Below are 22,711 nucleotides of genomic sequence, written 5' to 3'. Positions count from 1 at the left end.
TAGCTGGCTAGCCAGCAAGCAGGTAGCAATGAAAGTAGGAATCTTTCTTTTTAACCCTGTAAGGGGGTGGTGCACTGTACCCGAAGATACTGCCATATCGGGTCAATGCATAGGGCGACGGAAGCAAGCTTCGAAATCGGCCCCCGTTCTCAAAAATCCATTTAATATATGGTCCCCAGATAGGGGACGTATCAGATATTAAACTGATAAGAACAGATACTACACTTGATCTTAGCCAAAAGGCCGAGAAGCGATAACCGTGAAAGGGGCGGGCCCAACAAGGTCCCCTTCATGGGCACTATCACTGCTTGCTGTCAGGGAGGCTGCCAGACAATTTTCCATGCACACTCTGGGCTGGGGGGCAGTCAACCACCAGTACACACAGCAGAACCTAAACCCATACCATTATTGCTAAGCAGCAAGACAGGGGCCCATTGCACTCCCACGGGGCCTTTTTAAATGCAATCCATAACCCGGATTTGCCAGGAACCCTTCTTACTCCTCCTACTTGCATGTGACACTGGGCTTAGGATCTGCATAGGAAACACACACACAAGCACACACCTACCTTTGTTGCCTGCAGATGCCTCCTTGGCTGTCCCCAAACGGTATCAAACCAACACCCACGGGAAGCTGTAAGCATAGAGGACATGCCTGCACCCCATTGGACTTACCTGTGTGGGTTAAATCCGGGTTATTTGACAACCTATGGCGGTGATGGTTCTGCTCAGGCAGAGCAGTGCTGATGCTCCTCATAAAGCTGTCGCTGCTGTGAAGGTTCTAGGTGACATCACAAATCCCTATGGTTACATACACAACAAAGCTGGGTTGTTGTTGTTTACACTCTGCAAGGCCTGTGGAAGTGAGTGACATCATAGCACTGTAGTTCTGAGGGTTCTAGATGGATGCAACAATCTCCTGTTGCTTCTATGAAGGCCATAATAGACGACATCACCAAACAGCTCCATAGTCACATACACAGCAAAGGAGAGATGTTGTTTACACCTAGTGATGTCAGTGGTATTGAGTGACATCACAGCACAGTGCTAAGGCTCCTGGGCCTGGACACAGCAGCGGCTGCAATATCTCAACGGAGAATACGTTTATATATATGTGTGTGTGTGCGCGTATATATATATATATATATATATATATATATATATATATATATATATATATTTCTCCGCCGAAATCACTTTTAAACCCATTTCCACCTTTTTTTCCCTTCTCTTCCTCTTACTTTTTTTTCACGTTTTTTTACGTTTTTCTCCTTTTCGCCTCTTTTCTGGGCGTATTATTCTTCTTTTTCTTCTTTTTTTTCGTCTAATGCATACCCCATCAGTGCAGCAATGCTTATTCAATACCGCCAGCAGATGGAGACACTGGGGGATAATTTTCTAAGGATTTATACTGATTTTTCCTGTCTGAATTTGTCGCACAGAAAGTTGCAGGCCAAATATGTGTGACATTTCTGCGACTTTAGCTTCTAGAGCATTTTTACAACATTATACATAGGTGCTGAATACATAAAAAGCGACTGTTCAGCGACAGACAAGTCGCATCGGCTGAAAGTAGGCCAGAATGTCAGTCCATGTTGGAGCAGGTTTAGATACAGTCTAAAGTATAGATCTCAAAGTCTGTGCACAGAATTTAGCAAGGGCCTCGCACCTTCTGATGCATCAGGTAGGTGCACAATAGCATAGCCTAACCCTCTGTACTTTGGTCTATATTGATGCGGGACATAGACAGCCAGCTGATGACCAATCCATTAGTGCAATGGATGGCTGGAAGCATTTGTCTTTGCCTTTGCAATACCACAGAAGCAATGCATGGTCAATGTACAGCAATGACACACCTGTGTGAACAGCCAGGAGACCCCCCCCATGTTATGTTACATAGTTACATAGTTAGTACGGTCGAAAAAAGACATATGTCCATCAAGTTCAACCAGGGAATTAAGGGGTAGGGGTGTGGCGCGATATTGGGGAAGGGATGAGATTTTATATTTCTTCATAAGCATTAATCTTATTTTGTCAATTAGGAACATTCAGCACCCACCCGCTATCAAGGCAGCTGCCTATCATGTCATGCCCTACCTGCACAGGTGTGCTGGCTACTCAAATGATCCAATTAAGGAGGCCATTTAGTCAGCAGCAGCAGAAGTCCTGTGCCTGGACGCTCCAACAGCGGCCAGACACAAGCAGAAGCAGAAGCAGCAGAAGCAGCGCACCACCTTTTGTTTTTTGGCTGCAGCAGCAGCAGCAAGGCCCACAGGGCTGGCTAGCTGGCTAGCCAGCAAGCAGGTAGCAATGAAAGTAGGAATCTTTCTTTTTAACCCTGTAAGGGGGTGGTGCACTGTACCCGAAGATACTGCCATATCGGGTCAATGCATAGGGCGACGGAAGCAAGCTTCGAAATCGGCCCCCGTTCTCAAAAATCCATTTAATATATGGTCCCCAGATAGGGGACGTATCAGATATTAAACTGATAAGAACAGATACTACACTTGATCTTAGCCAAAAGGCCGAGAAGCGATAACCGTGAAAGGGGCGGGCCCAACAAGGTCCCCTTCATGGGCACTATCACTGCTTGCTGTCAGGGAGGCTGCCAGACAATTTTCCATGCACACTCTGGGCTGGGGGGCAGTCAACCACCAGTACACACAGCAGAACCTAAACCCATACCATTATTGCTAAGCAGCAAGACAGGGGCCCATTGCACTCCCACGGGGCCTTTTTAAATGCAATCCATAACCCGGATTTGCCAGGAACCCTTCTTACTCCTCCTACTTGCATGTGACACTGGGCTTAGGATCTGCATAGGAAACACACACACAAGCACACACCTACCTTTGTTGCCTGCAGATGCCTCCTTGGCTGTCCCCAAACGGTATCAAACCAACACCCACGGGAAGCTGTAAGCATAGAGGACATGCCTGCACCCCATTGGACTTACCTGTGTGGGTTAAATCCGGGTTATTTGACAACCTATGGCGGTGATGGTTCTGCTCAGGCAGAGCAGTGCTGATGCTCCTCATAAAGCTGTCGCTGCTGTGAAGGTTCTAGGTGACATCACAAATCCCTATGGTTACATACACAACAAAGCTGGGTTGTTGTTGTTTACACTCTGCAAGGCCTGTGGAAGTGAGTGACATCATAGCACTGTAGTTCTGAGGGTTCTAGATGGATGCAACAATCTCCTGTTGCTTCTATGAAGGCCATAATAGACGACATCACCAAACAGCTCCATAGTCACATACACAGCAAAGGAGAGATGTTGTTTACACCTAGTGATGTCAGTGGTATTGAGTGACATCACAGCACAGTGCTAAGGCTCCTGGGCCTGGACACAGCAGCGGCTGCAATATCTCAACGGAGAATACGTTTATATATATGTGTGTGTGTGCGCGTATATATATATATATATATATATATATATATATATATATATATATATATTTCTCCGCCGAAATCACTTTTAAACCCATTTCCACCTTTTTTTCCCTTCTCTTCCTCTTACTTTTTTTTCACGTTTTTTTACGTTTTTCTCCTTTTCGCCTCTTTTCTGGGCGTATTATTCTTCTTTTTCTTCTTTTTTTTCGTCTAATGCATACCCCATCAGTGCAGCAATGCTTATTCAATACCGCCAGCAGATGGAGACACTGGGGGATATTCTAAGGATTTATACTGATTTTTCCTGTCTGAATTTGTCGCACAGAAAGTTGCAGGCCAAATATGTGTGACATTTCTGCGACTTTAGCTTCTAGAGCATTTTTACAACATTATACATAGGTGCTGAATACATAAAAAGCGACTGTTCAGCGACAGACAAGTCGCATCGGCTGAAAGTAGGCCAGAATGTCAGTCCATGTTGGAGCAGGTTTAGATACAGTCTAAAGTATAGATCTCAAAGTCTGTGCACAGAATTTAGCAAGGGCCTCGCACCTTCTGATGCATCAGGTAGGTGCACAATAGCATAGCCTAACCCTCTGTACTTTGGTCTATATTGATGCGGGACATAGACAGCCAGCTGATGACCAATCCATTAGTGCAATGGATGGCTGGAAGCATTTGTCTTTGCCTTTGCAATACCACAGAAGCAATGCATGGTCAATGTACAGCAATGACACACCTGTGTGAACAGCCAGGAGACCCCCCCCATGTTATGTTACATAGTTACATAGTTAGTACGGTCGAAAAAAGACATATGTCCATCAAGTTCAACCAGGGAATTAAGGGGTAGGGGTGTGGCGCGATATTGGGGAAGGGATGAGATTTTATATTTCTTCATAAGCATTAATCTTATTTTGTCAATTAGGAACATTCAGCACCCACCCGCTATCAAGGCAGCTGCCTATCATGTCATGCCCTACCTGCACAGGTGTGCTGGCTACTCAAATGATCCAATTAAGGAGGCCATTTAGTCAGCAGCAGCAGAAGTCCTGTGCCTGGACGCTCCAACAGCGGCCAGACACAAGCAGAAGCAGAAGCAGCAGAAGCAGCAGCAGCACCACCTTTTGTTTTTTGGCTGCAGCAGCAGCAGCAAGGCCCACAGGGCTGGCTAGCTGGCTAGCCAGCAAGCAGGTAGCAATGAAAGTAGGAATCTTTCTTTTTAACCCTGTAAGGGGGTGGTGCACTGTACCCGAAGATACTGCCATATCGGGTCAATGCATAGGGCGACGGAAGCAAGCTTCGAAATCGGCCCCCGTTCTCAAAAATCCATTTAATATATGGTCCCCAGATAGGGGACGTATCAGATATTAAACTGATAAGAACAGATACTACACTTGATCTTAGCCAAAAGGCCGAGAAGCGATAACCGTGAAAGGGGCGGGCCCAACAAGGTCCCCTTCATGGGCACTATCACTGCTTGCTGTCAGGGAGGCTGCCAGACAATTTTCCATGCACACTCTGGGCTGGGGGGCAGTCAACCACCAGTACACACAGCAGAACCTAAACCCATACCATTATTGCTAAGCAGCAAGACAGGGGCCCATTGCACTCCCACGGGGCCTTTTTAAATGCAATCCATAACCCGGATTTGCCAGGAACCCTTCTTACTCCTCCTACTTGCATGTGACACTGGGCTTAGGATCTGCATAGGAAACACACACACAAGCACACACCTACCTTTGTTGCCTGCAGATGCCTCCTTGGCTGTCCCCAAACGGTATCAAACCAACACCCACGGGAAGCTGTAAGCATAGAGGACATGCCTGCACCCCATTGGACTTACCTGTGTGGGTTAAATCCGGGTTATTTGACAACCTATGGCGGTGATGGTTCTGCTCAGGCAGAGCAGTGCTGATGCTCCTCATAAAGCTGTCGCTGCTGTGAAGGTTCTAGGTGACATCACAAATCCCTATGGTTACATACACAACAAAGCTGGGTTGTTGTTGTTTACACTCTGCAAGGCCTGTGGAAGTGAGTGACATCATAGCACTGTAGTTCTGAGGGTTCTAGATGGATGCAACAATCTCCTGTTGCTTCTATGAAGGCCATAATAGACGACATCACCAAACAGCTCCATAGTCACATACACAGCAAAGGAGAGATGTTGTTTACACCTAGTGATGTCAGTGGTATTGAGTGACATCACAGCACAGTGCTAAGGCTCCTGGGCCTGGACACAGCAGCGGCTGCAATATCTCAACGGAGAATACGTTTATATATATGTGTGTGTGTGCGCGTATATATATATATATATATATATATATATATATATTCTCCGCCGAAATCACTTTTAAACCCATTTCCACCTTTTTTTCCCTTCTCTTCCTCTTACTTTTTTTTCACGTTTTTTTACGTTTTTCTCCTTTTCGCCTCTTTTCTGGGCGTATTATTCTTCTTTTTCTTCTTTTTTTTCGTCTAATGCATACCCCATCAGTGCAGCAATGCTTATTCAATACCGCCAGCAGATGGAGACACTGGGGGATAATTTTCTAAGGATTTATACTGATTTTTCCTGTCTGAATTTGTCGCACAGAAAGTTGCAGGCCAAATATGTGTGACATTTCTGCGACTTTAGCTTCTAGAGCATTTTTACAACATTATACATAGGTGCTGAATACATAAAAAGCGACTGTTCAGCGACAGACAAGTCGCATCGGCTGAAAGTAGGCCAGAATGTCAGTCCATGTTGGAGCAGGTTTAGATACAGTCTAAAGTATAGATCTCAAAGTCTGTGCACAGAATTTAGCAAGGGCCTCGCACCTTCTGATGCATCAGGTAGGTGCACAATAGCATAGCCTAACCCTCTGTACTTTGGTCTATATTGATGCGGGACATAGACAGCCAGCTGATGACCAATCCATTAGTGCAATGGATGGCTGGAAGCATTTGTCTTTGCCTTTGCAATACCACAGAAGCAATGCATGGTCAATGTACAGCAATGACACACCTGTGTGAACAGCCAGGAGACCCCCCCCATGTTATGTTACATAGTTACATAGTTAGTACGGTCGAAAAAAGACATATGTCCATCAAGTTCAACCAGGGAATTAAGGGGTAGGGGTGTGGCGCGATATTGGGGAAGGGACGAGATTTTATATTTCTTCATAAGCATTAATCTTATTTTGTCAATTAGGAACATTCAGCACCCACCCGCTATCAAGGCAGCTGCCTATCATGTCATGCCCTACCTGCACAGGTGTGCTGGCTACTCAAATGATCCAATTAAGGAGGCCATTTAGTCAGCAGCAGCAGAAGTCCTGTGCCTGGACGCTCCAACAGCGGCCAGACACAAGCAGAAGCAGAAGCAGCAGAAGCAGCAGCAGCACCACCTTTTGTTTTTTGGCTGCAGCAGCAGCGACAAGGCCCACAGGGCTGGCTAGCTGGCTAGCCAGCAAGCAGGTAGCAATGAAAGTAGGAATCTTTCTTTTTAACCCTGTAAGGGGGTGGTGCACTGTACCCGAAGATACTGCCATATCGGGTCAATGCATAGGGCGACGGAAGCAAGCTTCGAAATCGGCCCCCGTTCTCAAAAATCCATTTAATATATGGTCCCCAGATAGGGGACGTATCAGATATTAAACTGATAAGAACAGATACTACACTTGATCTTAGCCAAAAGGCCGAGAAGCGATAACCGTGAAAGGGGCGGGCCCAACAAGGTCCCCTTCATGGGCACTATCACTGCTTGCTGTCAGGGAGGCTGCCAGACAATTTTCCATGCACACTCTGGGCTGGGGGGCAGTCAACCACCAGTACACACAGCAGAACCTAAACCCATACCATTATTGCTAAGCAGCAAGACAGGGGCCCATTGCACTCCCACGGGGCCTTTTTAAATGCAATCCATAACCCGGATTTGCCAGGAACCCTTCTTACTCCTCCTACTTGCATGTGACACTGGGCTTAGGATCTGCATAGGAAACACACACACAAGCACACACCTACCTTTGTTGCCTGCAGATGCCTCCTTGGCTGTCCCCAAACGGTATCAAACCAACACCCACGGGAAGCTGTAAGCATAGAGGACATGCCTGCACCCCATTGGACTTACCTGTGTGGGTTAAATCCGGGTTATTTGACAACCTATGGCGGTGATGGTTCTGCTCAGGCAGAGCAGTGCTGATGCTCCTCATAAAGCTGTCGCTGCTGTGAAGGTTCTAGGTGACATCACAAATCCCTATGGTTACATACACAACAAAGCTGGGTTGTTGTTGTTTACACTCTGCAAGGCCTGTGGAAGTGAGTGACATCATAGCACTGTAGTTCTGAGGGTTCTAGATGGATGCAACAATCTCCTGTTGCTTCTATGAAGGCCATAATAGACGACATCACCAAACAGCTCCATAGTCACATACACAGCAAAGGAGAGATGTTGTTTACACCTAGTGATGTCAGTGGTATTGAGTGACATCACAGCACAGTGCTAAGGCTCCTGGGCCTGGACACAGCAGCGGCTGCAATATCTCAACGGAGAATACGTTTATATATATGTGTGTGTGTGCGCGTATATATATATATATATATATATATATATATATATATATATATATATTTCTCCGCCGAAATCACTTTTAAACCCATTTCCACCTTTTTTTCCCTTCTCTTCCTCTTACTTTTTTTTCACGTTTTTTTACGTTTTTCTCCTTTTCGCCTCTTTTCTGGGCGTATTATTCTTCTTTTTCTTCTTTTTTTTCGTCTAATGCATACCCCATCAGTGCAGCAATGCTTATTCAATACCGCCAGCAGATGGAGACACTGGGGGATAATTTTCTAAGGATTTATACTGATTTTTCCTGTCTGAATTTGTCGCACAGAAAGTTGCAGGCCAAATATGTGTGACATTTCTGCGACTTTAGCTTCTAGAGCATTTTTACAACATTATACATAGGTGCTGAATACATAAAAAGCGACTGTTCAGCGACAGACAAGTCGCATCGGCTGAAAGTAGGCCAGAATGTCAGTCCATGTTGGAGCAGGTTTAGATACAGTCTAAAGTATAGATCTCAAAGTCTGTGCACAGAATTTAGCAAGGGCCTCGCACCTTCTGATGCATCAGGTAGGTGCACAATAGCATAGCCTAACCCTCTGTACTTTGGTCTATATTGATGCGGGACATAGACAGCCAGCTGATGACCAATCCATTAGTGCAATGGATGGCTGGAAGCATTTGTCTTTGCCTTTGCAATACCACAGAAGCAATGCATGGTCAATGTACAGCAATGACACACCTGTGTGAACAGCCAGGAGACCCCCCCCATGTTATGTTACATAGTTACATAGTTAGTACGGTCGAAAAAAGACATATGTCCATCAAGTTCAACCAGGGAATTAAGGGGTAGGGGTGTGGCGCGATATTGGGGAAGGGATGAGATTTTATATTTCTTCATAAGCATTAATCTTATTTTGTCAATTAGGAACATTCAGCACCCACCCGCTATCAAGGCAGCTGCCTATCATGTCATGCCCTACCTGCACAGGTGTGCTGGCTACTCAAATGATCCAATTAAGGAGGCCATTTAGTCAGCAGCAGCAGAAGTCCTGTGCCTGGACGCTCCAACAGCGGCCAGACACAAGCAGAAGCAGAAGCAGCAGAAGCAGCAGCAGCAGCACCACCTTTTGTTTTTTGGCTGCAGCAGCAGCAGCAAGGCCCACAGGGCTGGCTAGCTGGCTAGCCAGCAAGCAGGTAGCAATGAAAGTAGGAATCTTTCTTTTTAACCCTGTAAGGGGGTGGTGCACTGTACCCGAAGATACTGCCATATCGGGTCAATGCATAGGGCGACGGAAGCAAGCTTCGAAATCGGCCCCCGTTCTCAAAAATCCATTTAATATATGGTCCCCAGATAGGGGACGTATCAGATATTAAACTGATAAGAACAGATACTACACTTGATCTTAGCCAAAAGGCCGAGAAGCGATAACCGTGAAAGGGGCGGGCCCAACAAGGTCCCCTTCATGGGCACTATCACTGCTTGCTGTCAGGGAGGCTGCCAGACAATTTTCCATGCACACTCTGGGCTGGGGGGCAGTCAACCACCAGTACACACAGCAGAACCTAAACCCATACCATTATTGCTAAGCAGCAAGACAGGGGCCCATTGCACTCCCACGGGGCCTTTTTAAATGCAATCCATAACCCGGATTTGCCAGGAACCCTTCTTACTCCTCCTACTTGCATGTGACACTGGGCTTAGGATCTGCATAGGAAACACACACACAAGCACACACCTACCTTTGTTGCCTGCAGATGCCTCCTTGGCTGTCCCCAAACGGTATCAAACCAACACCCACGGGAAGCTGTAAGCATAGAGGACATGCCTGCACCCCATTGGACTTACCTGTGTGGGTTAAATCCGGGTTATTTGACAACCTATGGCGGTGATGGTTCTGCTCAGGCAGAGCAGTGCTGATGCTCCTCATAAAGCTGTCGCTGCTGTGAAGGTTCTAGGTGACATCACAAATCCCTATGGTTACATACACAACAAAGCTGGGTTGTTGTTGTTTACACTCTGCAAGGCCTGTGGAAGTGAGTGACATCATAGCACTGTAGTTCTGAGGGTTCTAGATGGATGCAACAATCTCCTGTTGCTTCTATGAAGGCCATAATAGACGACATCACCAAACAGCTCCATAGTCACATACACAGCAAAGGAGAGATGTTGTTTACACCTAGTGATGTCAGTGGTATTGAGTGACATCACAGCACAGTGCTAAGGCTCCTGGGCCTGGACACAGCAGCGGCTGCAATATCTCAACGGAGAATACGTTTATATATATGTGTGTGTGTGCGCGTATATATATATATATATATATATATATATATATATATATATTCTCCGCCGAAATCACTTTTAAACCCATTTCCACCTTTTTTTCCCTTCTCTTCCTCTTACTTTTTTTTCACGTTTTTTTACGTTTTTCTCCTTTTCGCCTCTTTTCTGGGCGTATTATTCTTCTTTTTCTTCTTTTTTTTCGTCTAATGCATACCCCATCAGTGCAGCAATGCTTATTCAATACCGCCAGCAGATGGAGACACTGGGGGATAATTTTCTAAGGATTTATACTGATTTTTCCTGTCTGAATTTGTCGCACAGAAAGTTGCAGGCCAAATATGTGTGACATTTCTGCGACTTTAGCTTCTAGAGCATTTTTACAACATTATACATAGGTGCTGAATACATAAAAAGCGACTGTTCAGCGACAGACAAGTCGCATCGGCTGAAAGTAGGCCAGAATGTCAGTCCATGTTGGAGCAGGTTTAGATACAGTCTAAAGTATAGATCTCAAAGTCTGTGCACAGAATTTAGCAAGGGCCTCGCACCTTCTGATGCATCAGGTAGGTGCACAATAGCATAGCCTAACCCTCTGTACTTTGGTCTATATTGATGCGGGACATAGACAGCCAGCTGATGACCAATCCATTAGTGCAATGGATGGCTGGAAGCATTTGTCTTTGCCTTTGCAATACCACAGAAGCAATGCATGGTCAATGTACAGCAATGACACACCTGTGTGAACAGCCAGGAGACCCCCCCCATGTTATGTTACATAGTTACATAGTTAGTACGGTCGAAAAAAGACATATGTCCATCAAGTTCAACCAGGGAATTAAGGGGTAGGGGTGTGGCGCGATATTGGGGAAGGGATGAGATTTTATATTTCTTCATAAGCATTAATCTTATTTTGTCAATTAGGAACATTCAGCACCCACCCGCTATCAAGGCAGCTGCCTATCATGTCATGCCCTACCTGCACAGGTGTGCTGGCTACTCAAATGATCCAATTAAGGAGGCCATTTAGTCAGCAGCAGCAGAAGTCCTGTGCCTGGACGCTCCAACAGCGGCCAGACACAAGCAGAAGCAGAAGCAGCAGAAGCAGCAGCAGCACCACCTTTTGTTTTTTGGCTGCAGCAGCAGCAGCAAGGCCCACAGGGCTGGCTAGCTGGCTAGCCAGCAAGCAGGTAGCAATGAAAGTAGGAATCTTTCTTTTTAACCCTGTAAGGGGGTGGTGCACTGTACCCGAAGATACTGCCATATCGGGTCAATGCATAGGGCGACGGAAGCAAGCTTCGAAATCGGCCCCCGTTCTCAAAAATCCATTTAATATATGGTCCCCAGATAGGGGACGTATCAGATATTAAACTGATAAGAACAGATACTACACTTGATCTTAGCCAAAAGGCCGAGAAGCGATAACCGTGAAAGGGGCGGGCCCAACAAGGTCCCCTTCATGGGCACTATCACTGCTTGCTGTCAGGGAGGCTGCCAGACAATTTTCCATGCACACTCTGGGCTGGGGGGCAGTCAACCACCAGTACACACAGCAGAACCTAAACCCATACCATTATTGCTAAGCAGCAAGACAGGGGCCCATTGCACTCCCACGGGGCCTTTTTAAATGCAATCCATAACCCGGATTTGCCAGGAACCCTTCTTACTCCTCCTACTTGCATGTGACACTGGGCTTAGGATCTGCATAGGAAACACACACACAAGCACACACCTACCTTTGTTGCCTGCAGATGCCTCCTTGGCTGTCCCCAAACGGTATCAAACCAACACCCACGGGAAGCTGTAAGCATAGAGGACATGCCTGCACCCCATTGGACTTACCTGTGTGGGTTAAATCCGGGTTATTTGACAACCTATGGCGGTGATGGTTCTGCTCAGGCAGAGCAGTGCTGATGCTCCTCATAAAGCTGTCGCTGCTGTGAAGGTTCTAGGTGACATCACAAATCCCTATGGTTACATACACAACAAAGCTGGGTTGTTGTTGTTTACACTCTGCAAGGCCTGTGGAAGTGAGTGACATCATAGCACTGTAGTTCTGAGGGTTCTAGATGGATGCAACAATCTCCTGTTGCTTCTATGAAGGCCATAATAGACGACATCACCAAACAGCTCCATAGTCACATACACAGCAAAGGAGAGATGTTGTTTACACCTAGTGATGTCAGTGGTATTGAGTGACATCACAGCACAGTGCTAAGGCTCCTGGGCCTGGACACAGCAGCGGCTGCAATATCTCAACGGAGAATACGTTTATATATATGTGTGTGTGTGCGCGTATATATATATATATATATATATATATATATATATATATATATATATATATTTCTCCGCCGAAATCACTTTTAAACCCATTTCCACCTTTTTTTCCCTTCTCTTCCTCTTACTTTTTTTTCACGTTTTTTTACGTTTTTCTCCTTTTCGCCTCTTTTCTGGGCGTATTATTCTTCTTTTTCTTCTTTTTTTTCGTCTAATGCATACCCCATCAGTGCAGCAATGCTTATTCAATACCGCCAGCAGATGGAGACACTGGGGGATAATTTTCTAAGGATTTATACTGATTTTTCCTGTCTGAATTTGTCGCACAGAAAGTTGCAGGCCAAATATGTGTGACATTTCTGCGACTTTAGCTTCTAGAGCATTTTTACAACATTATACATAGGTGCTGAATACATAAAAAGCGACTGTTCAGCGACAGACAAGTCGCATCGGCTGAAAGTAGGCCAGAATGTCAGTCCATGTTGGAGCAGGTTTAGATACAGTCTAAAGTATAGATCTCAAAGTCTGTGCACAGAATTTAGCAAGGGCCTCGCACCTTCTGATGCATCAGGTAGGTGCACAATAGCATAGCCTAACCCTCTGTACTTTGGTCTATATTGATGCGGGACATAGACAGCCAGCTGATGACCAATCCATTAGTGCAATGGATGGCTGGAAGCATTTGTCTTTGCCTTTGCAATACCACAGAAGCAATGCATGGTCAATGTACAGCAATGACACACCTGTGTGAACAGCCAGGAGACCCCCCCCATGTTATGTTACATAGTTACATAGTTAGTACGGTCGAAAAAAGACATATGTCCATCAAGTTCAACCAGGGAATTAAGGGGTAGGGGTGTGGCGCGATATTGGGGAAGGGATGAGATTTTATATTTCCTCATAAGCATTAATCTTATTTTGTCAATTAGGAACATTCAGCACCCACCCGCTATCAAGGCAGCTGCCTATCATGTCATGCCCTACCTGCACAGGTGTGCTGGCTACTCAAATGATCCAATTAAGGAGGCCATTTAGTCAGCAGCAGCAGAAGTCCTGTGCCTGGACGCTCCAACAGCGGCCAGACACAAGCAGAAGCAGAAGCAGCAGAAGCAGCAGCAGCACCACCTTTTGTTTTTTGGCTGCAGCAGCAGCAGCAAGGCCCACAGGGCTGGCTAGCTGGCTAGCCAGCAAGCAGGTAGCAATGAAAGTAGGAATCTTTCTTTTTAACCCTGTAAGGGGGTGGTGCACTGTACCCGAAGATACTGCCATATCGGGTCAATGCATAGGGCGACGGAAGCAAGCTTCGAAATCGGCCCCCGTTCTCAAAAATCCATTTAATATATGGTCCCCAGATAGGGGACGTATCAGATATTAAACTGATAAGAACAGATACTACACTTGATCTTAGCCAAAAGGCCGAGAAGCGATAACCGTGAAAGGGGCGGGCCCAACAAGGTCCCCTTCATGGGCACTATCACTGCTTGCTGTCAGGGAGGCTGCCAGACAATTTTCCATGCACACTCTGGGCTGGGGGGCAGTCAACCACCAGTACACACAGCAGAACCTAAACCCATACCATTATTGCTAAGCAGCAAGACAGGGGCCCATTGCACTCCCACGGGGCCTTTTTAAATGCAATCCATAACCCGGATTTGCCAGGAACCCTTCTTACTCCTCCTACTTGCATGTGACACTGGGCTTAGGATCTGCATAGGAAACACACACACAAGCACACACCTACCTTTGTTGCCTGCAGATGCCTCCTTGGCTGTCCCCAAACGGTATCAAACCAACACCCACGGGAAGCTGTAAGCATAGAGGACATGCCTGCACCCCATTGGACTTACCTGTGTGGGTTAAATCCGGGTTATTTGACAACCTATGGCGGTGATGGTTCTGCTCAGGCAGAGCAGTGCTGATGCTCCTCATAAAGCTGTCGCTGCTGTGAAGGTTCTAGGTGACATCACAAATCCCTATGGTTACATACACAACAAAGAAGGGTTGTTGTTGTTTACACTCTGCAAGGCCTGTGGAAGTGAGTGACATCATAGCACTGTAGTTCTGAGGGTTCTAGATGGATGCAACAATCTCCTGTTGCTTCTATGAAGGCCATAATAGACGACATCACCAAACAGCTCCATAGTCACATACACAGCAAAGGAGAGATGTTGTTTACACCTAGTGATGTCAGTGGTATTGAGTGACATCACAGCACAGTGCTAAGGCTCCTGGGCCTGGACACAGCAGCGGCTGCAATATCTCAACGGAGAATACGTTTATATATATGTGTGTGTGTGCGCGTATATATATATATATATATATATATATATATATATATATATATTTCTCCGCCGAAATCACTTTTAAACCCATTTCCACCTTTTTTTCCCTTCTCTTCCTCTTACTTTTTTTTCACGTTTTTTTACGTTTTTCTCCTTTTCGCCTCTTTTCTGGGCGTATTATTCTTCTTTTTCTTCTTTTTTTTCGTCTAATGCATACCCCATCAGTGCAGCAATGCTTATTCAATACCGCCAGCAGATGGAGACACTGGGGGATAATTTTCTAAGGATTTATACTGATTTTTCCTGTCTGAATTTGTCGCACAGAAAGTTGCAGGCCAAATATGTGTGACATTTCTGCGACTTTAGCTTCTAGAGCATTTTTACAACATTATACATAGGTGCTGAATACATAAAAAGCGACTGTTCAGCGACAGACAAGTCGCATCGGCTGAAAGTAGGCCAGAATGTCAGTCCATGTTGGAGCAGGTTTAGATACAGTCTAAAGTATAGATCTCAAAGTCTGTGCACAGAATTTAGCAAGGGCCTCGCACCTTCTGATGCATCAGGTAGGTGCACAATAGCATAGCCTAACCCTCTGTACTTTGGTCTATATTGATGCGGGACATAGACAGCCAGCTGATGACCAATCCATTAGTGCAATGGATGGCTGGAAGCATTTGTCTTTGCCTTTGCAATACCACAGAAGCAATGCATGGTCAATGTACAGCAATGACACACCTGTGTGAACAGCCAGGAGACCCCCCCCCCATGTTATGTTACATAGTTACATAGTTAGTACGGTCGAAAAAAGACATATGTCCATCAAGTTCAACCAGGGAATTAAGGGGTAGGGGTGTGGCGCGATATTGGGGAAGGGATGAGATTTTATATTTCTTCATAAGCATTAATCTTATTTTGTCAATTAGGAACATTCAGCACCCACCCGCTATCAAGGCAGCTGCCTATCATGTCATGCCCTACCTGCACAGGTGTGCTGGCTACTCAAATGATCCAATTAAGGAGGCCATTTAGTCAGCAGCAGCAGAAGTCCTGTGCCTGGACGCTCCAACAGCGGCCAGACACAAGCAGAAGCAGAAGAAGCAGCAGCAGCACCACCTTTTGTTTTTTGGCTGCAGCAGCAGCAGCAAGGCCCACAGGGCTGGCTAGCCAGCAAGCAGGTAGCAATGAAAGTAGGAATCTTTCTTTTTAACCCTGTAAGGGGGTGGTGCACTGTACCCGAAGATACTGCCATATCGGGTCAATGCATAGGGCGACGGAAGCAAGCTTCGAAATCGGCCCCCGTTCTCAAAAATCCATTTAATATATGGTCCCCAGATAGGGGACGTATCAGATATTAAACTGATAAGAACAGATACTACACTTGATCTTAGCCAAAAGGCCGAGAAGCGATAACCGTGAAAGGGGCGGGCCCAACAAGGTCCCCTTCATGGGCACTATCACTGCTTGCTGTCAGGGAGGCTGCCAGACAATTTTCCATGCACACTCTGGGCTGGGGGGCAGTCAACCACCAGTACACACAGCAGAACCTAAACCCATACCATTATTGCTAAGCAGCAAGACAGGGGCCCATTGCACTCCCACGGGGCCTTTTTAAATGCAATCCATAACCCGGATTTGCCAGGAACCCTTCTTACTCCTCCTACTTGCATGTGACACTGGGCTTAGGATCTGCATAGGAAACACACACACAAGCACACACCTACCTTTGTTGCCTGCAGATGCCTCCTTGGCTGTCCCCAAACGGTATCAAACCAACACCCACGGGAAGCTGTAAGCATAGAGGACATGCCTGCACCCCATTGGACTTACCTGTGTGGGTTAAATCCGGGTTATTTGACAACCTATGGCGGTGATGGTTCTGCTCAGGCAGAGCAGTGCTGATGCTCCTCATAAAGCTGTCGCTGCTGTGAAGGTTCTAGGTGACATCACAAATCCCTATGGTTACATACACAACAAAGCTGGGTTGTTGTTGTTTACACTCTGCAAGGCCTGTGGAAGTGAGTGACATCATAGCACTGTAGTTCTGAGGGTTCTAGATGGATGCAACAATCTCCTGTTGCTTCTATGAAGGCCATAATAGACGACATCACCAAACAGCTCCATAGTCACATACACAGCAAAGGAGAGATGTTGTTTACACCTAGTGATGTCAGTGGTATTGAGTGACATCACAGCACAGTGCTAAGGCTCCTGGGCCTGGACACAGCAGCGGCTGCAATATCTCAACGGAGAATACGTTTATATATATGTGTGTGTGTGCGCGTATATATATATATATATATATATATATATATATATATATATATTTCTCCGCCGAAATCACTTTTAAACCCATTTCCACCTTTTTTTCCCTTCTCTTCCTCTTACTTTTTTTTCACGTTTTTTTACGTTTTTCTCCTTTTCGCCTCTTTTCTGGGCGTATTATTCTTCTTTTTCTTCTTTTTTTTCATCTAATGCATACCCCATCAGTGCAGCAATGCTTATTCAATACCGCCAGCAGATGGAGACACTGGGGGATAATTTTCTAAGGATTTATACTGATTTTTCCTGTCTGAATTTGTCGCACAGAAAGTTGCAGGCCAAATATGTGTGACATTTCTGCGACTTTAGCTTCTAGAGCATTTTTACAACATTATACATAGGTGCTGAATACATAAAAAGCGACTGTTCAGCGACAGACAAGTCGCATCGGCTGAAAGTAGGCCAGAATGTCAGTCCATGTTGGAGCAGGTTTAGATACAGTCTAAAGTATAGATCTCAAAGTCTGTGCACAGAATTTAGCAAGGGCCTCGCACCTTCTGATGCATCAGGTAGGTGCACAATAGCATAGCCTAACCCTCTGTACTTTGGTCTATATTGATGCGGGACATAGACAGCCAGCTGATGACCAATCCATTAGTGCAATGGATGGCTGGAAGCATTTGTCTTTGCCTTTGCAATACCACAGAAGCAATGCATGGTCAATGTACAGCAATGACACACCTGTGTGAACAGCCAGGAGACCCCCCCCATGTTATGTTACATAGTTACATAGTTAGTACGGTCGAAAAAAGACATATGTCCATCAAGTTCAACCAGGGAATTAAGGGGTAGGGGTGTGGCGCGATATTGGGGAAGGGATGAGATTTTATATTTCTTCATAAGCATTAATCTTATTTTGTCAATTAGGAACATTCAGCACCCACCCGCTATCAAGGCAGCTGCCTATCATGTCATGCCCTACCTGCACAGGTGTGCTGGCTACTCAAATGATCCAATTAAGGAGGCCATTTAGTCAGCAGCAGCAGAAGTCCTGTGCCTGGACGCTCCAACAGCGGCCAGACACAAGCAGAAGCAGAAGCAGCAGAAGCAGCAGCAGCACCACCTTTTGTTTTTTGGCTGCAGCAGCAGCAGCAAGGCCCACAGGGCTGGCTAGCTGGCTAGCCAGCAAGCAGGTAGCAATGAAAGTAGGAATCTTTCTTTTTAACCCTGTAAGGGGGTGGTGCACTGTACCCGAAGATACTGCCATATCGGGTCAATGCATAGGGCGACGGAAGCAAGCTTCGAAATCGGCCCCCGTTCTCAAAAATCCATTTAATATATGGTCCCCAGATAGGGGACGTATCAGATATTAAACTGATAAGAACAGATACTACACTTGATCTTAGCCAAAAGGCCGAGAAGCGATAACCGTGAAAGGGGCGGGCCCAACAAGGTCCCCTTCATGGGCACTATCACTGCTTGCTGTCAGGGAGGCTGCCAGACAATTTTCCATGCACACTCTGGGCTGGGGGGCAGTCAACCACCAGTACACACAGCAGAACCTAAACCCATACCATTATTGCTAAGCAGCAAGACAGGGGCCCATTGCACTCCCACGGGGCCTTTTTAAATGCAATCCATAACCCGGATTTGCCAGGAACCCTTCTTACTCCTCCTACTTGCATGTGACACTGGGCTTAGGATCTGCATAGGAAACACACACACAAGCACACACCTACCTTTGTTGCCTGCAGATGCCTCCTTGGCTGTCCCCAAACGGTATCAAACCAACACCCACGGGAAGCTGTAAGCATAGAGGACATGCCTGCACCCCATTGGACTTACCTGTGTGGGTTAAATCCGGGTTATTTGACAACCTATGGCGGTGATGGTTCTGCTCAGGCAGAGCAGTGCTGATGCTCCTCATAAAGCTGTCGCTGCTGTGAAGGTTCTAGGTGACATCACAAATCCCTATGGTTACATACACAACAAAGCTGGGTTGTTGTTGTTTACACTCTGCAAGGCCTGTGGAAGTGAGTGACATCATAGCACTGTAGTTCTGAGGGTTCTAGATGGATGCAACAATCTCCTGTTGCTTCTATGAAGGCCATAATAGACGACATCACCAAACAGCTCCATAGTCACATACACAGCAAAGGAGAGATGTTGTTTACACCTAGTGATGTCAGTGGTATTGAGTGACATCACAGCACAGTGCTAAGGCTCCTGGGCCTGGACACAGCAGCGGCTGCAATATCTCAACGGAGAATACGTTTATATATATGTGTGTGTGTGCGCGTATATATATATATATATATATATATATATATATATATTTCTCCGCCGAAATCACTTTTAAACCCATTTCCACCTTTTTTTCCCTTCTCTTCCTCTTACTTTTTTTTCACGTTTTTTTACGTTTTTCTCCTTTTCGCCTCTTTTCTGGGCGTATTATTCTTCTTTTTCTTCTTTTTTTTCGTCTAATGCATACCCCATCAGTGCAGCAATGCTTATTCAATACCGCCAGCAGATGGAGACACTGGGGGATAATTTTCTAAGGATTTATACTGATTTTTCCTGTCTGAATTTGTCGCACAGAAAGTTGCAGGCCAAATATGTGTGACATTTCTGCGACTTTAGCTTCTAGAGCATTTTTACAACATTATACATAGGTGCTGAATACATAAAAAGCGACTGTTCAGCGACAGACAAGTCGCATCGGCTGAAAGTAGGCCAGAATGTCAGTCCATGTTGGAGCAGGTTTAGATACAGTCTAAAGTATAGATCTCAAAGTCTGTGCACAGAATTTAGCAAGGGCCTCGCACCTTCTGATGCATCAGGTAGGTGCACAATAGCATAGCCTAACCCTCTGTACTTTGGTCTATATTGATGCGGGACATAGACAGCCAGCTGATGACCAATCCATTAGTGCAATGGATGGCTGGAAGCATTTGTCTTTGCCTTTGCAATACCACAGAAGCAATGCATGGTCAATGTACAGCAATGACACACCTGTGTGAACAGCCAGGAGACCCCCCCCATGTTATGTTACATAGTTACATAGTTAGTACGGTCGAAAAAAGACATATGTCCATCAAGTTCAACCAGGGAATTAAGGGGTAGGGGTGTGGCGCGATATTGGGGAAGGGATGAGATTTTATATTTCTTCATAAGCATTAATCTTATTTTGTCAATTAGGAACATTCAGCACCCACCCGCTATCAAGGCAGCTGCCTATCATGTCATGCCCTACCTGCACAGGTGTGCTGGCTACTCAAATGATCCAATTAAGGAGGCCATTTAGTCAGCAGCAGCAGAAGTCCTGTGCCTGGACGCTCCAACAGCGGCCAGACACAAGCAGAAGCAGCAGAAGCAGCAGCAGCACCACCTTTTGTTTTTTGGCTGCAGCAGCAGCAGCAAGGCCCACAGGGCTGGCTAGCTGGCTAGCCAGCAAGCAGGTAGCAATGAAAGTAGGAATCTTTCTTTTTAACCCTGTAAGGGGGTGGTGCACTGTACCCGAAGATACTGCCATATCGGGTCAATGCATAGGGCGACGGAAGCAAGCTTCGAAATCGGCCCCCGTTCTCAAAAATCCATTTAATATATGGTCCCCAGATAGGGGACGTATCAGATATTAAACTGATAAGAACAGATACTACACTTGATCTTAGCCAAAAGGCCGAGAAGCGATAACCGTGAAAGGGGCGGGCCCAACAAGGTCCCCTTCATGGGCACTATCACTGCTTGCTGTCAGGGAGGCTGCCAGACAATTTTCCATGCACACTCTGGGCTGGGGGGCAGTCAACCACCAGTACACACAGCAGAACCTAAACCCATACCATTATTGCTAAGCAGCAAGACAGGGGCCCATTGCACTCCCACGGGGCCTTTTTAAATGCAATCCATAACCCGGATTTGCCAGGAACCCTTCTTACTCCTCCTACTTGCATGTGACACTGGGCTTAGGATCTGCATAGGAAACACACACACAAGCACACACCTACCTTTGTTGCCTGCAGATGCCTCCTTGGCTGTCCCCAAACGGTATCAAACCAACACCCACGGGAAGCTGTAAGCATAGAGGACATGCCTGCACCCCATTGGACTTACCTGTGTGGGTTAAATCCGGGTTATTTGACAACCTATGGCGGTGATGGTTCTGCTCAGGCAGAGCAGTGCTGATGCTCCTCATAAAGCTGTCGCTGCTGTGAAGGTTCTAGGTGACATCACAAATCCCTATGGTTACATACACAACAAAGCTGGGTTGTTGTTGTTTACACTCTGCAAGGCCTGTGGAAGTGAGTGACATCATAGCACTGTAGTTCTGAGGGTTCTAGATGGATGCAACAATCTCCTGTTGCTTCTATGAAGGCCATAATAGACGACATCACCAAACAGCTCCATAGTCACATACACAGCAAAGGAGAGATGTTGTTTACACCTAGTGATGTCAGTGGTATTGAGTGACATCACAGCACAGTGCTAAGGCTCCTGGGCCTGGACACAGCAGCGGCTGCAATATCTCAACGGAGAATACGTTTATATATATGTGTGTGTGTGCGCGTATATATATATATATATATATATATATATATATATATATATATATTTCTCCGCCGAAATCACTTTTAAACCCATTTCCACCTTTTTTTCCCTTCTCTTCCTCTTACTTTTTTTTCACGTTTTTTTACGTTTTTCTCCTTTTCGCCTCTTTTCTGGGCGTATTATTCTTCTTTTTCTTCTTTTTTTTCGTCTAATGCATACCCCATCAGTGCAGCAATGCTTATTCAATACCGCCAGCAGATGGAGACACTGGGGGATAATTTTCTAAGGATTTATACTGATTTTTCCTGTCTGAATTTGTCGCACAGAAAGTTGCAGGCCAAATATGTGTGACATTTCTGCGACTTTAGCTTCTAGAGCATTTTTACAACATTATACATAGGTGCTGAATACATAAAAAGCGACTGTTCAGCGACAGACAAGTCGCATCGGCTGAAAGTAGGCCAGAATGTCAGTCCATGTTGGAGCAGGTTTAGATACAGTCTAAAGTATAGATCTCAAAGTCTGTGCACAGAATTTAGCAAGGGCCTCGCACCTTCTGATGCATCAGGTAGGTGCACAATAGCATAGCCTAACCCTCTGTACTTTGGTCTATATTGATGCGGGACATAGACAGCCAGCTGATGACCAATCCATTAGTGCAATGGATGGCTGGAAGCATTTGTCTTTGCCTTTGCAATACCACAGAAGCAATGCATGGTCAATGTACAGCAATGACACACCTGTGTGAACAGCCAGGAGACCCCCCCCATGTTATGTTACATAGTTACATAGTTAGTACGGTCGAAAAAAGACATATGTCCATCAAGTTCAACCAGGGAATTAAGGGGTAGGGGTGTGGCGCGATATTGGGGAAGGGATGAGATTTTATATTTCTTCATAAGCATTAATCTTATTTTGTCAATTAGGAACATTCAGCACCCACCCGCTATCAAGGCAGCTGCCTATCATGTCATGCCCTACCTGCACAGGTGTGCTGGCTACTCAAATGATCCAATTAAGGAGGCCATTTAGTCAGCAGCAGCAGAAGTCCTGTGCCTGGACGCTCCAACAGCGGCCAGACACAAGCAGAAGCAGAAGCAGCAGAAGCAGCAGCAGCACCACC

At 45.9% G+C, this 22,711-nt stretch overlaps 10 non-coding genes across 10 annotated transcripts; all 10 read right to left on the bottom strand.

The window, feature by feature from the left end:
* Window positions 1–64: 64 nt before the first annotated feature.
* On the bottom strand, window positions 65–255 carry LOC130306094 (U2 spliceosomal RNA). The gene has a single exon (XR_008855492.1). It is a non-coding gene; the product is annotated as a U2 spliceosomal RNA (small nuclear RNA).
* Window positions 256–2,345: 2,090 nt separating this feature from the next.
* On the bottom strand, window positions 2,346–2,536 carry LOC130306093 (U2 spliceosomal RNA). The gene has a single exon (XR_008855491.1). It is a non-coding gene; the product is annotated as a U2 spliceosomal RNA (small nuclear RNA).
* Window positions 2,537–4,625: 2,089 nt separating this feature from the next.
* Window positions 4,626–4,816, bottom strand: LOC130306092 (U2 spliceosomal RNA). The gene has a single exon (XR_008855490.1). It is a non-coding gene; the product is annotated as a U2 spliceosomal RNA (small nuclear RNA).
* A 2,077-nt stretch (window positions 4,817–6,893) lies between these two features.
* Window positions 6,894–7,084, bottom strand: LOC130306090 (U2 spliceosomal RNA). Its single transcript, XR_008855489.1, has one exon. It is a non-coding gene; the product is annotated as a U2 spliceosomal RNA (small nuclear RNA).
* Window positions 7,085–9,177: 2,093 nt separating this feature from the next.
* Window positions 9,178–9,368, bottom strand: LOC130306089 (U2 spliceosomal RNA). The gene has a single exon (XR_008855488.1). It is a non-coding gene; the product is annotated as a U2 spliceosomal RNA (small nuclear RNA).
* Window positions 9,369–11,451: 2,083 nt separating this feature from the next.
* Window positions 11,452–11,642, bottom strand: LOC130306088 (U2 spliceosomal RNA). Its single transcript, XR_008855487.1, has one exon. It is a non-coding gene; the product is annotated as a U2 spliceosomal RNA (small nuclear RNA).
* Window positions 11,643–13,736: 2,094 nt separating this feature from the next.
* On the bottom strand, window positions 13,737–13,927 carry LOC130306087 (U2 spliceosomal RNA). Its single transcript, XR_008855486.1, has one exon. It is a non-coding gene; the product is annotated as a U2 spliceosomal RNA (small nuclear RNA).
* A 2,074-nt stretch (window positions 13,928–16,001) lies between these two features.
* Window positions 16,002–16,192, bottom strand: LOC130306086 (U2 spliceosomal RNA). The gene has a single exon (XR_008855485.1). It is a non-coding gene; the product is annotated as a U2 spliceosomal RNA (small nuclear RNA).
* A 2,086-nt stretch (window positions 16,193–18,278) lies between these two features.
* Window positions 18,279–18,469, bottom strand: LOC130306085 (U2 spliceosomal RNA). Its single transcript, XR_008855484.1, has one exon. It is a non-coding gene; the product is annotated as a U2 spliceosomal RNA (small nuclear RNA).
* A 2,074-nt stretch (window positions 18,470–20,543) lies between these two features.
* On the bottom strand, window positions 20,544–20,734 carry LOC130306083 (U2 spliceosomal RNA). Its single transcript, XR_008855481.1, has one exon. It is a non-coding gene; the product is annotated as a U2 spliceosomal RNA (small nuclear RNA).
* Window positions 20,735–22,711: the final 1,977 nt, after the last annotated feature.

This window comes from Hyla sarda, unplaced genomic scaffold, assembly GCF_029499605.1.
Source record: "Hyla sarda isolate aHylSar1 unplaced genomic scaffold, aHylSar1.hap1 scaffold_1355, whole genome shotgun sequence".
NCBI lineage: Eukaryota > Metazoa > Chordata > Amphibia > Anura > Hylidae > Hyla > Hyla sarda.
The sequence above is the reverse complement of the archived record's forward strand: the minus strand, read 5'-3'. Positions and strand labels throughout refer to the sequence as shown.